The sequence below is a fragment of the Aythya ferina genome (assembly GCF_964211825.1).
Source record: "Aythya ferina genome assembly, chromosome: 3".
In the NCBI taxonomy this organism is placed as follows: domain Eukaryota; kingdom Metazoa; phylum Chordata; class Aves; order Anseriformes; family Anatidae; genus Aythya; species Aythya ferina.
Genome location: NC_140298.1, coordinates 73,012,075 through 73,024,522, shown reverse-complemented (window position 1 = coordinate 73,024,522; position 12,448 = coordinate 73,012,075). Strand labels below are relative to the sequence as shown.

Genomic DNA, 12,448 nt, shown 5'->3' with positions numbered 1-12,448 from the left:
CCTGGACAGTGCATCCTCAAAGTCATTAATTGCACAAAGTAAATTCTCATATTTTCATGAAGTTATATTAGATGTATATTAGAATGCAGAGTGCAAAGTGAATGTAACATAGCAGACACCTCAATAACTCACTAACCTTTGTGCTATCAGTGGTATTATCTGAGGCCCAACTACACCTGCTCTGCAGTACAGGTTATTCATTTTCTAAAACCTTCAAGAGCCTGAAACACTGCCTGTGTGTGGACCCAAACAAGTGCAAAGCCTTCAGCCTCTGGAGAGCCAAGCATCAGGACAGGAGATCATTACAGCAGAAAACCACTGCACCATTGCCTTGCTCATGTTCTCCTTACTGGGTCTGTGCCATGAAGACCTGATCCTGGGCTGCACCTCTGTTGCTTTTTGGTTTGGTTTTGCATTTGAGTGGTTTTTGTTAGTTGGTTTGTTTTGCTTTGTCTGCAATTTAATGAAAGAATAGTTGTAAAATTTCTTGTGTTATTTGAAAGACTGGGTAATAGCAACAGTGATATGGGGTTAGGGATACCCACAGCTGGCCAAGACATTGAGGGCATGAGGGGGAGAAGGGCTAGAAACAACAGTAGATACAAGGCTACTATTTAAAATATAGTGATTTAGACCTTACCAGTATCTCTTAGATCAAGCTTTATATCCCTGTACCAGGACAGGGTTACACAATTTTCTTCAAAGTTCTTTCATTAGTACTTGGGGTCTGTATAATTTTAACTAACCCAGTGTGAAGAGGATTTCTGTGGCTTTCTGGCAGAGTCTGGACCAGTTGGAGGATCACTTTCTGTGCTCTTTCTTTCTCTTGGTCTCAGATTCTTGTGTGGGGAGGAGTAACCAGAAGCTAGTGGAGGTGAGTTTCTTATGGAGAGGTTATGAATGTTATTTAGTCCCTGAAAGATAAAACAGAAGAACTTTCTGAATACTTAATAGCACAAAAATCCTTGTGGGAGCAGGCTCAGTAATACAGAGCTGAGGATAAAGAATATAAAATTAGTCTGCTTGGAGTTACCCCTTTAAGCTGCAGTTTAAACTATCCAAATGGTCCTTCCTGCCCCCATCTCCTTACCAACCCCTATTGTCAGCTTAGAAATAGGATAAATTAGTTGGCAGCCTGTGTTTTTCTATCCTGAACAGAAATAACATTAAAAAAAAATAATAAAAAATAAAAATAAAATTATGAGTAAATATTTCTCATCATGTCACTTGCATTCTGTCTTTTGCAGAGTATATTATAGTGGAAGAGGGAATATTACACCACCAGAGGCAGAAACTCTGTACATGCTTCACTGCAGATTACAGAGCCTGAAAACAAAAAAACAGTCAATAAACATTTTCCTTTTTGCTCAGACAACATTGCTGTAATAGCAATGACTGCTGAGAAATTTTCCAACTAAACCTTCATACATGCAAACATTTTGAAAGCTTCTTGAAAATTACAGTTAACTTGAAGGACACATTATTTCTGCAAGTGTTTTTTTACTTGAATAACTCAACTACAGCTTCTTGAACAGGCTTCTTTAATTTCTACTAGCACATACTTAATTATCAATGAGTAATATACATTATACAGGCACAAACAGCAACAACAACAAAAACAGAAACGACACGGCCCTCCTACCCAAATCACATAACCTAAAGAGAAATAGCACTACTTCCTCCTCACCAGAACTCAGTTATATGATGTGTGTACAAGAGTGAGACAAAACAACAGTTACTTCATATAGCTTTGAACGTCACAGATATGAGCAAGCTGATTCCAGCTGAGCTAGAAACCATATTCCTGTTTCTGCATTTCCACTAGCCTGGGCAATACAAGTATTACTACTTTGAGATGGAATCTTTAATTTTTAATTTTTTAAATCTATATTTTTCAGTTATAGTAAAAGCATTAATTTATTTTCTCTAACTGGCATTCCTTCTGATCATTTTTATTTATTTATTTTTATTTTTATAATGAAAGCAAAAACCCAATGGGTAAATCTTCTCTAGTGAGGTTAAGGCCTTTCTTTTTTTTCATCTCATTAAAATTTTGTAAAATAATTATCACTCTTTTCCTACTTCTGTTTTAGAAATTAAGACTACATTCCTGCTTGCAGTGGTGGAGATAAAAGTGTGTTTAAAACCAGGGGAAAACAGGAGGGACAAAGGAAGATAGTTTTTTTGTTTTTTTTTTTTTTTTTTTTTTTTTTTTTGCAGCTGATGCCACTGTCCTCTACTAGGAGTTGTCCAGGCCTCTTCACCTCAGTCTGGATTCTTGGAGGATTCCAAGAATACCTAAATAGAGAACTGTGCTGCTTTTTTTTCACCTCACTAGGAAGGTCACCTGAGAAAGTCTGTAGTTTCCCATTAAGACCAATCCTGCTTTTTCATTGTCATGTTCCGTTAGGAAGGCACAGAAAACACAGGTCACGAAAAGAAGAAAAAAAAAAAAAAAAGTTAACACTTGAATATTAAAGCTAAAAATATGTTTTTGTTTTTGTTTTTGTTTGTCTTTCACTATTACTTCCCTCCCATCCCCCTTCCAACCATCCCCATTTATTCAGCTGCATGTGTTTTGCTTTTAATTTGAGCATTCATTGGAGTTCAGGTTTCACTTAGTAACTAAATAGATAGCCACTTTGTACCAGCTCTTTGCTCCTGCAGAAAAGACCCTACAAGAAGAATGGTGAAATTTTCACACTGTGCCATTTAAAAAAATTCTTCTATATCATCTTTTAAATGTCTGTCTAGGGTTAGTCATTGTAAAAGCTTCTATTACTAATCAATGCAGAGAGCATGTGCTGGTCATTCATTTTGTCACCACTTAAAAAGGAGGAAAAGATGAACTATAGACATCTTCATAACAAGGTACACCAAACTGCAAATCAGAGAAAATTTATTCATGTTGTCTTCTGTATGTGACAGATTTAACTTCAGCCCAGGTTCTCTCTCTTGCTCCACCTGAATTGTAAAGCAGATATCTCGAATCTAAAAATTCTTTGACAGAGATAAAAGAGAAATTCTATTCATACCATGTGTGGACCAGAATATCAAAACATTTTCAGATGTGCAGGATAACCATTGGAAGTAACTTCCCACCCTTTTTTATACAGGTCTCCAGCTACCAGACCCCAGATTCAGCAAAGGAGAAATGAGTCAATTCAACCTGTGAAAACCTGCGTGTTCAGAGAGAATGAAGAATATTTCCTCTGTATCACAAAGTAAGAAGAGTCTCAACTCTATTTTTTGCAGCTAAAGTGTCATCAAACAGAGAGGGAAAAGAGTGTTTTTTATTTTATTTTATTTTATTTTATTTTATTTTATTTTATTTTATTTTATTTTATGTTTTTTGTTGTTATTGTTTTCTTTTCTGAAAAGAAAATCTGTTGTTTTCTGAAATGAAAATCTGTCGTTTCTATCTTTGTTAAGGTATTTGTATATAATGTATGTCCTTCCTGACTATTTTAGCATCTTGCTAACATTTACAAATAGAAATAATAATTAACAACAACAACTCTACCTTACTCATCCTGTAAATGAATTGCTTTTCAAGATCACACAAAATGGATCTTTCTTGTGTTTTTTTTTTTTTGTTTGTTTGTTTGTTTTTGTTTTTGTTTTTTTTTGTTTGTTTGTTTGTTTTCACACTAAAACCCAGGCAAGCAACCTACAACCCCTAAGTACATCCCTCTTGTGTCTCTACCTCTTTTCTTTGGAAATTCATTGCCAGCCATCCCATCTCACAAATATATGCAAGCTGGCCCAGACTACCTACCTCTTATCCTGCCCTTTCATCCATGTTTCAGAATTGGCTGAATATTTCTAGGTTAGAGTGAAACAGGTAAGGATTGAAAGATAGAGTGAAACAGGTAAGGATCCAATTTCTATTGTCTGTCTGTATACTTTCAAAGTCTGAAAGAAACAAATATTTTATTTCCACTGCCTTCTGAAAGATTTCTAATATTGTTTGCAGGCTTCCATTTTATAAGTTGTCATTTTATAAGTTGTACATGATTTGCTACATTTCTGGGAAAGTGTACAAGCTGTCATAAAAACAGTATCCCAGAGAAAAAACAATAGTTAAATGATCTAGTAATAAAAGAGACTGACTTGGAACAGATCAGTATTGTCAATCTATCTTCAGGTGGTTCTTTCTTACAGGAAATGTGGTTGCTGAGTTAACTGGCAAACTGCTGAGATTTTGGTAGGGTAATCCAGGCCAAAAATTATCTATGCTGGTTAAGATCTTCACTGCCAATGAAAATAGGATTATACTTTGGATCCACAATCTGAACTAAAAATACCAAACTAGTTGCCAGTGTGTTTGGATCAGGCAAACATTCCCTCTTGGCCCTTTCTTTTTTACCTCATCTTAGAAACTCAATTTTGGTTTCAGTTTTGTGCTAGACAACTTCTTGGCTGCTGTTCACCACAGTTTGCTGTTTCCTTAAAAAGGATAACATCCCCTGAGATACACAGAAATTAGTGGCACCCTCTTTCCTGAATATAAGCCTTGCAATATGCAAGAGTTTTTAACAATGACATATTCATTCAAGGAACATATTGAAAAATAAATATGTAGTAGGAATTAGGCATGACCCTAGATATGCTTATACATACCTTTCTTTATTCAAGTGTTCTTCTGGAGAAGTATATTAATGTAAAAAGGTTATTCATGTGCATGAGTGTCTGTAGCTGAGACAGCTACAGAGAGTGTAAAGATGTGCAGGTCTAGTAACAGGAATGGAGCTTCACTTCTCAATATTTCACTTTACTCTCAGTGGGTATGCAATTCCAGAGGACAAATTGTGCCATTAAATATCATCCTAGAATATATTACTATCCAATCTTGAATGGAATATATGAAAGTATTAAATTATTGTTTACTGTTATTGAAACAGCCAATTTGCGAATATCCAAAGTAAAATGAATCTTGAAAGACTCCTAGGATTTTATATTTCTAAGTAGATTCAGGTGATTCACACACAATTTCAACTGAAAATCCCTCTCTTTCTAAGGCCTTTCAATTTTTATATATTTGTTCTAAACACATTTGTACAAAGCAGAATGACAGACTAAGGGATACTTTGAAAGATAACAATGATTTTCCTTTGGCCAGCATTTTGAAATAAACTGTAAATAAAATTATCTATCTTGGAATTATCTTACGTCAGTCCACATACCTGCAGTTCAACAGCCCAATATGATTAAATAGTTTGTACTGTTGGACAATTGACTGACCTGAATATCTTCAACTGGCAATGACCATTCCTTTTCTTTTTTTTTTTCTTCTGTTTCTTTGTGATTCTTTGTGAGTTATATTTATTGTATCTAACAAGATTCTTTTTTTTTTTTTTTTATTCATATATTTACTCTTATTTTCACTTACTGCATGTTACACTGGCTTCTCTGTGTTTTAGTTTCTTTTCCCTTTAATCTCCAAGAGTTTGGTCAGGCCTTCTTACAGAAATGCAATGGAGTATTCAAAGTGATGCTATAAAATAACAACATTCCAACTGTTTTCAATATGTAATGATAGCAAAACAAAAGCCTGTAAAAACTTTGAGATATTATAACATTTTTTCAATATGTGATGAGCCCACAATCATTTTTATTGCCAACATATTTTTTTCTGTTAACAATCAAAAAGCCAAGAAGAACCCTATGGAGTTGATGGCCTACAATTCCATACATAAGTTCAAGCCTGCATGCTACATCCAAGAGAAACACTGATTCGTGCTTGGCAAATACAGCACACTCTCATTTATTTGTAAGCAGGTAATATGCTCTGTTGATCATCCATGCTAGCAGTACAAAGCCTCGTGTCCAGCAGGGTGTTTAGTAATACATGAAGCATATCATGAATACAGCTGTACTGCTGCTGGGGCTGGAACAGACCCAAGACTACACCTACTTTCCCACTGAGCTTTGAGTAATAGGCTCTGCTGGAATCAAGTTTTAGCTGTGCACAAGTTTAAGTCTACAATCAAGAGTGTTGTAGAATAGCCTGAGTCTTGCAAGCCCAGCATTGAAACAGGATTTGTAATATTGGCTGGCTCCTTGCCTTGGTATTTCTATATCATACTGTACAGACCCTGATATACTTGTTTTATTCATTCTTTTCCATTATGCAGCACAGCTGAGCCTTCTCTTACCCTGGACTATCAAGATGTAAGAAGCAGTATGAACACTGCATAGAGTTTGTATGATCACATTCCAAGCTTAACACAGGACTGATAAGGCACAGTTTTCCTTGGTATTTGGCAGAGCAGCCAAGGACCTAATCCAAAGTCTGCTAAATCAGTGGTATCTTCTTGTTGACTTCAAAAGAAGGCCTGAGAAATGCTTAAGTGCCAGAGAAATGCTTCTCTAGCTTATGCATGAGAGGTGTGTGCTCTAACAGAGTCAAAACAATGTTTTAAGAAATGAATTGCCCTGTAATTCCACAGTAAGTAGATACTATTTAATGACTGCAGAGCTCATTTTGGAAATCAACTCCTTCTAGATTAATTGGAGTGCTGTCTAAAAAGCAGTCTCATCAGTTTTGTACATCAATTTTATTGGTAATTGAGTGTTTATCAATAGGAACAACTATTTCTATCAATTATTTAGTACACATACCTTACAAATGAAACAGATTAATAACAGCTAATTACAATGTAATTTACAATTAAAATAAAATTCCATGTAAAGTGTTAGCCCCCAGGAGATCACCTCTAGGTTAATATCTGCATTGAAAACATAAATACTTTATTTTGTCTATCGGAATAACCATCAATTTATCTCTCCTGAGAGAGAAACTGAAGTCTCCTGCTTACAAGGAGAGTAAGAGAAGTCAACAACACACTGAGGTCAACAAGAGGTGTAATTCGTGTTTGTGTGTCTTATCTTTAATTTACAGTCACTAAACAATATTTATATAGTTTAAACTATATAAATTTATAAACTATATTAATTTACACTGCACTAAACTATAAATGATATCCTGGTATTTATTGCCCTTTTCTGCAGATTTTATAGGCTCTCCCCCAGGAATATGCAATGATTCAGCAGGTATTTCAGAGGTGCAGAGTTAGGCAACAGAAATTGGTTAATTCAATCAGCTTTCCACTGATACATTTCTGGGGACTGAGTTATCCTGAATTGTGAAGCCTGAATGATGCAGTCCTGCAGTGTCCCTTGAGGCATTCAGGACACAGACAAACCACTGGGTTCATAAGACATCAGCTTTGGACTTGTTAAATGCACTGTAACATCAATGATCTCCTTGCTGGTGTTACCTTAAACACCTTCCCTGGATCTTACCAAGGCTGGCCTCAGCACAGAAGCCTCTTGATTCAAAGGAATGGAGGAAGGACAGCAGCTCTGCTAGTTTGGATCAAGCACCAGAGAAGCTCTGCTAGACCTGAAACTTGTCAAGGACAATTTCCCTTCTTTTCCCTTGACATAGTGCATGCTGGTTAGCACCCCTGCAACTGAAACATATGAATGTTCACAGAAAAATAGTGTGATCTCTCCAAAATTCACCACTCCAGACTGGCTCCAGGTAGAACTGAAAGCAGCATGTGGGACACTGCACTTTAGCTATTGTACCTATCTGAACCATGCTTGCTATACATTTGTAGAACAGTACACATGAACCAACCAGTGCTACATAAACCAACCACAAGGCAAGTACAAGTTGATCTTACAACTCTACCATAAAAATTGTTGATGTCCAGTAAGAACACTACAAGAAGTGCATGACTTTAGAAGTGCATAGCATAAGAAGCAGGGAAAAAATAAAATTGAATGCTCTCCAAGAGGTGTTATTTGAGTAGTCTCAACATTTAAAGTGAAGCGCAGAGAAAATAGAGAACTCACACTCCTCTACAATTGCGTAGTTAAATCTGTAGACTATATCTTTTCTCAGGATGCTAACTGAGCTACCTTTGTTCCATTCCAGGTCTTAAACCATTCATTGGTTTTTGTGTAAAGTCATGTGCTTCATGACTAGCAGTCCCCAAACCCCAGATTTTTTTATTATTATTTTTTTTAAATTAGATTAAAGTCAGTTTAGAAAATTAATATCCTGCGATATAACTATGAGGAGAAGCTGGACAGTCACAGACAAGCGACTTTTCACCCCTTTGACTACCTCAGCCCCCAAGATTCCTACTTGCCAGACATCCCATGTGTCTAAAGATCTGATCTCCTGCAACAGCAAAGCAGGGATTAAGGGCTTTATCTCAGCCAGTCTCCATGACATCCTATATATTTTGAAGAAAACCTTTTGTCATATCATCTGGAAAGGGAGAGCCACAAAGGTACTGTGAGAATCATGTGAGGCGCTCTGCCATTGGGATACCTTTTTGATTGATGCAAATCCCTTTTGGCCTTGTAATTGAAATTAGATTAATTTGCTTTCATACTTTCATTGTTTTACATGGTTAAGGCATGCTTACCCCTGTTGTACCACAAGCTGACAAGCTTTGCCAAATAATACTAGTCCCAAAAAATATTTAGTGTGCATAAACAGCTCCCAAACTGGTCTGTACAGAAGCACGTTATGTTATGCTTTAAATAATCCCTGAAATATCATTTGAATGTAGGATATCCTGAGCCAGTCTATTACCCTAGTTTTAAGGATTTCCACTCTAAAGAATTAAATGCTTTAGAATTTTCCAATTATATTGAGATCACCTTTAGCAAAAGCTATGTTAAGATGAAAGAAAAATGAAGAATATATTTGCCAAATACAAATAACACAATTGCAGAAGCTTTAGAAACAGATGAGTGGAAGTGAAAACAGAAGCACACACATATCTACTGCTTAGATAAGCTCCAAAGGTTCCTCTTACCCTGCAGGATGCAGCTGACAAGCTGATTAGATGCTTCATGGCCTTGTCAGTCTTGTTCTATGCAAATCCTATGTCCTTAACTTGCCTCCCAGAAGGCTGGATTTGACAACTCCTGTTCCTTTTTAAGCTCCCAACTTTTTTGAGGGGATAAGGTGAAATGTGGCTCCAGCTCCATCTTCTCTCTTTTATCATTCCAGGATTTTCTATTGATAGCTTCCAATAAGATGTAGTTTCAAAATTCCTTCCCCAGAACTATTGGTTTCCTCATTCTGCTTTTGAAATATGTATGTTCTTTGGGCATGCCCAAACAAGGTCATCGCTTTCCCCAAAGTGAAATGGAATGTGTTCATGACCAAGCCCTGCAAAGAGCTCCATTATTATTCAAATGCTGGAGTGGAGCCTTTTACCAAAACCTTATATTTTCATACAAATATATAACTTGGTAATTATATCCTAACAGTTATATCACCAGAATTAAGTCAGGAAAATCATTCCTCAGATTCATTTGAAGGTAGCTAAAAAGGTAATTGTTTCAGAATATTGATGGGAATAATTAAATCCTAATTTTATTATTGAGGAGTTCAAAGACATGTTTCTTTTCTTTGTATTACAACAAGGAAAGCCTGCATTTTCCCTCCTATCCCTTCTCTTCAGTAACCTCTGTCTATGATTATAAATTGTCAAGAAATAACTATTTATTGAGATCAATTTGATTATTTGTCTTCTAACTCTAAGAATTCCCATAAAAAATCTTCAAAAATATTTTGTCAGTTTACCCAATATTCCTAAATCCCTTATATGGGACACTCAGAGGATACCTCAGTCTAGGAACAAAATTGTTCACCTAACTGTGAGGTCAAAGGATTATGTGCTTTATAGATAGCTAAAAAGAAATGGCAACTAATATAGTTGTATCATCTGTTTATGGGCTTGCAGTTACACATAAGTGATAAAGAAAAAAATTAACATCAGCACAACCCACACAGCTGGATGAAGAAAACACAGCTACAGCCGACACTGGATCCAGCAGAGCTGTTGAAAGATAAGGTCAAGTTCATAATGAAGTCACCAGATTAATATCTCATTTAAATTTTGGATAAGATAAGATAAGATTTTTGGATAAGATATTTGGGTGAGGTCATAGGATGAAATGTAACACAAACTTTTAAAAAATATTGGGTTTTGAGTAACATAATGGAGGTAATGCTGACATTTAAAATTGATTAATATGCAGTGGAATTAACAGCAACAGAATGTGATGAGGATTGACTGGCTATAGCACCTGCTTGCTATGTGTGGAAGAAATACAAATGAAGTATGACTGATCAGCCTTCTGAATGAATAATGATGATTTTTCAGTGCTCTGCTTGTGTATTTTATGAATTTGTTTCTGTCAATTATTATTAGATAGATAAAGAAGCACATAGTTTAATATAATATAATATAATAATAAAAATAAATAAATAAATAAAATAATAAACACTAATAGCATTTTTATCGAGTCTTGGATGTTTGAAAGTGAAAGTTAAATCTGAATACTTTTACTTTTAAAAACAATAACTACCCTCCAAGTTATTGTTTTTCACATGTAAAATGTTAAGTGAACATCAGTAGTTGCTTGTTCAGCACAAAGAGAGTCTTGAAATCCTGCAAAAATCTTATACTTTCTGTCCCTTCTCAATGCAGAAATACGCCTAGAAGATAAGCAAAAACATTTGCTTGTAACTGAAAAGATTTTGTCAGTAGTGAAAACACCCCAATTAATAATTATAGCAAAGTTTTGAAAGTCACACAGTAAAAAACAAAAACAAACAAACAAACAAAAAACATACAAGATGCCATGGAGTATTGTAGGGGTACCAAATCCACTTAAATAATAAATGAAAATGTAATTAGACCTAAAGATTTCTAAAACACAGTTAATTTCACACAAGGTCTGTTCACACAAATAGGCCTGTGTGAGGCTGGCCTTTTTGACACCATCTTTCAAGCAATTACAGTTCTGTGTACCTCAAATTCCTTGATTTTAGAGAAAGGCTGTAGGTAGCTGAGCAGACTCAGAGCCCTTCAGTGCTACCCACTGGAAATGCTTGACTGACTGCAAGAATTGACCATGGATGTTGAGGAGTAAAAATACACTTTCCCCTTCTGCCAAAAAGTCATTAGGTTTTCCCTTGTTTTTTGTGGGGCAAGGACTAAGCTCATTTTTGGAAATAATTGTTGATAAAGCATTTAGGAAATGTACAGCATAATGAAGTTACCACTATTCTGATGATCACTGTTCTTGCTTGCAGTAGTAGTGCACAAATATTTCCATATTACAACACTCTTCACAGGCATCTCTGATATTCACACACTTTGTGATTCAGGCAGCTAACAGACATCCATGTCAGCAGGTGGGGAAAGATTTGGAAATGAGATTGAAAAAAAAAAAAAGTCCTGAAATTCAGTAAGAAAATTCTATGTCTCAAGCTTACAACATCTGTCAGCTACTAAACAACGCCATCTTCTCTGTACTACTTCCCCAGTACTTTCTGCCCTCACTCAGTAGTAGTGTTGGTAGAAAGGGCACCAGGAGCACTTAATAGGGATATAAGTCCTATTTACCTAGGGGGCCTTTCCTAGAGACAACCTTTGCCATCTGAGTATTTGAAATTTTCTTAATTGCTACGTTGAAAGTCAGGTAATTGTACAAATAAAAAGGAATGCAAGATTTACAAATGTGGAGTGAGAATGAGAAGGAGATATCCTGGATCCTCAACCTAGTGATAGATTAATACTCAGAATGGGACAAAAGAGGGGTCCTGGGTTCTGATTTCAAAGCTGGGATTCCATCCAGTGACTCTTCCACACGTGGCATAACTGATTTCCAAAACTATACTGGAGCTTAATGTTTCCCCTGTAGTGTGTTAGAGTCATCAGGTCTAGGTCTAAATCTGCCTTCCTCCCATTAGGCATAAGATTTACAGCCTTCTACAAGGAGAGAGTCCAGGTTTCTACTTTGTACTCACTAAACATTTTCTTTACCCAATCCTTGTTTCACTATAGGCCATGATGCAGAATAGAGGGATGTAGAATGCAGTTCTGCTACTGAGATGTTTTTTTTTCGGAATAATTCAGGCTTGTAGCAGTATTTATGAGTCTTCCTATTCCAATTGACTTTGACAGGGCAATAGCAGAACTGTTTGCTTGAATGCACGCACACACACACACTTTGATTAAAAAAAAAAAAAAAAGTTTGGTGATCAACAATTGCAAACTGCCTGGTGCTTTCTAACTTCCTTTTCACTTTGTACTGTAGTGACTGGTAGTGGCAGGACTTATAAAACATGTTGGCCATGAACTGAGGTCATGAGTTCACCCATTTCCCAATCAGTATTTTCCATTCAATACTTTTGTTAAATATGCTGGCCTTTTGTGCCTCTTTTGCATGCCTCAAGGCTAGTGTATATATGGAAATCAGTGTTCAGGAAACAAGATGTGTATCTAGAGTTTACACTAAACTCCATAACAGGCTGATGAATGAGAAAATAGTTCCATCTCCTACCTGCAAAGCAGTTAGATCAAATTTGCAGTGGGGCAGCAACCTTACACAGAGATGCACT

General features: G+C 36.0%; 1 long non-coding RNA gene across 1 annotated transcript; it reads left to right on the top strand.

The window, feature by feature from the left end:
- Positions 1–2,674: 2,674 nt before the first annotated feature.
- On the top strand, positions 2,675–8,000 carry LOC311435096. Its single transcript, XR_014691934.1, has 4 exons — positions 2,675–2,871; positions 3,117–3,224; positions 6,138–6,174; positions 7,015–8,000. It is a non-coding gene; the product is annotated as an uncharacterized lncRNA (long non-coding RNA).
- Positions 8,001–12,448: the final 4,448 nt, after the last annotated feature.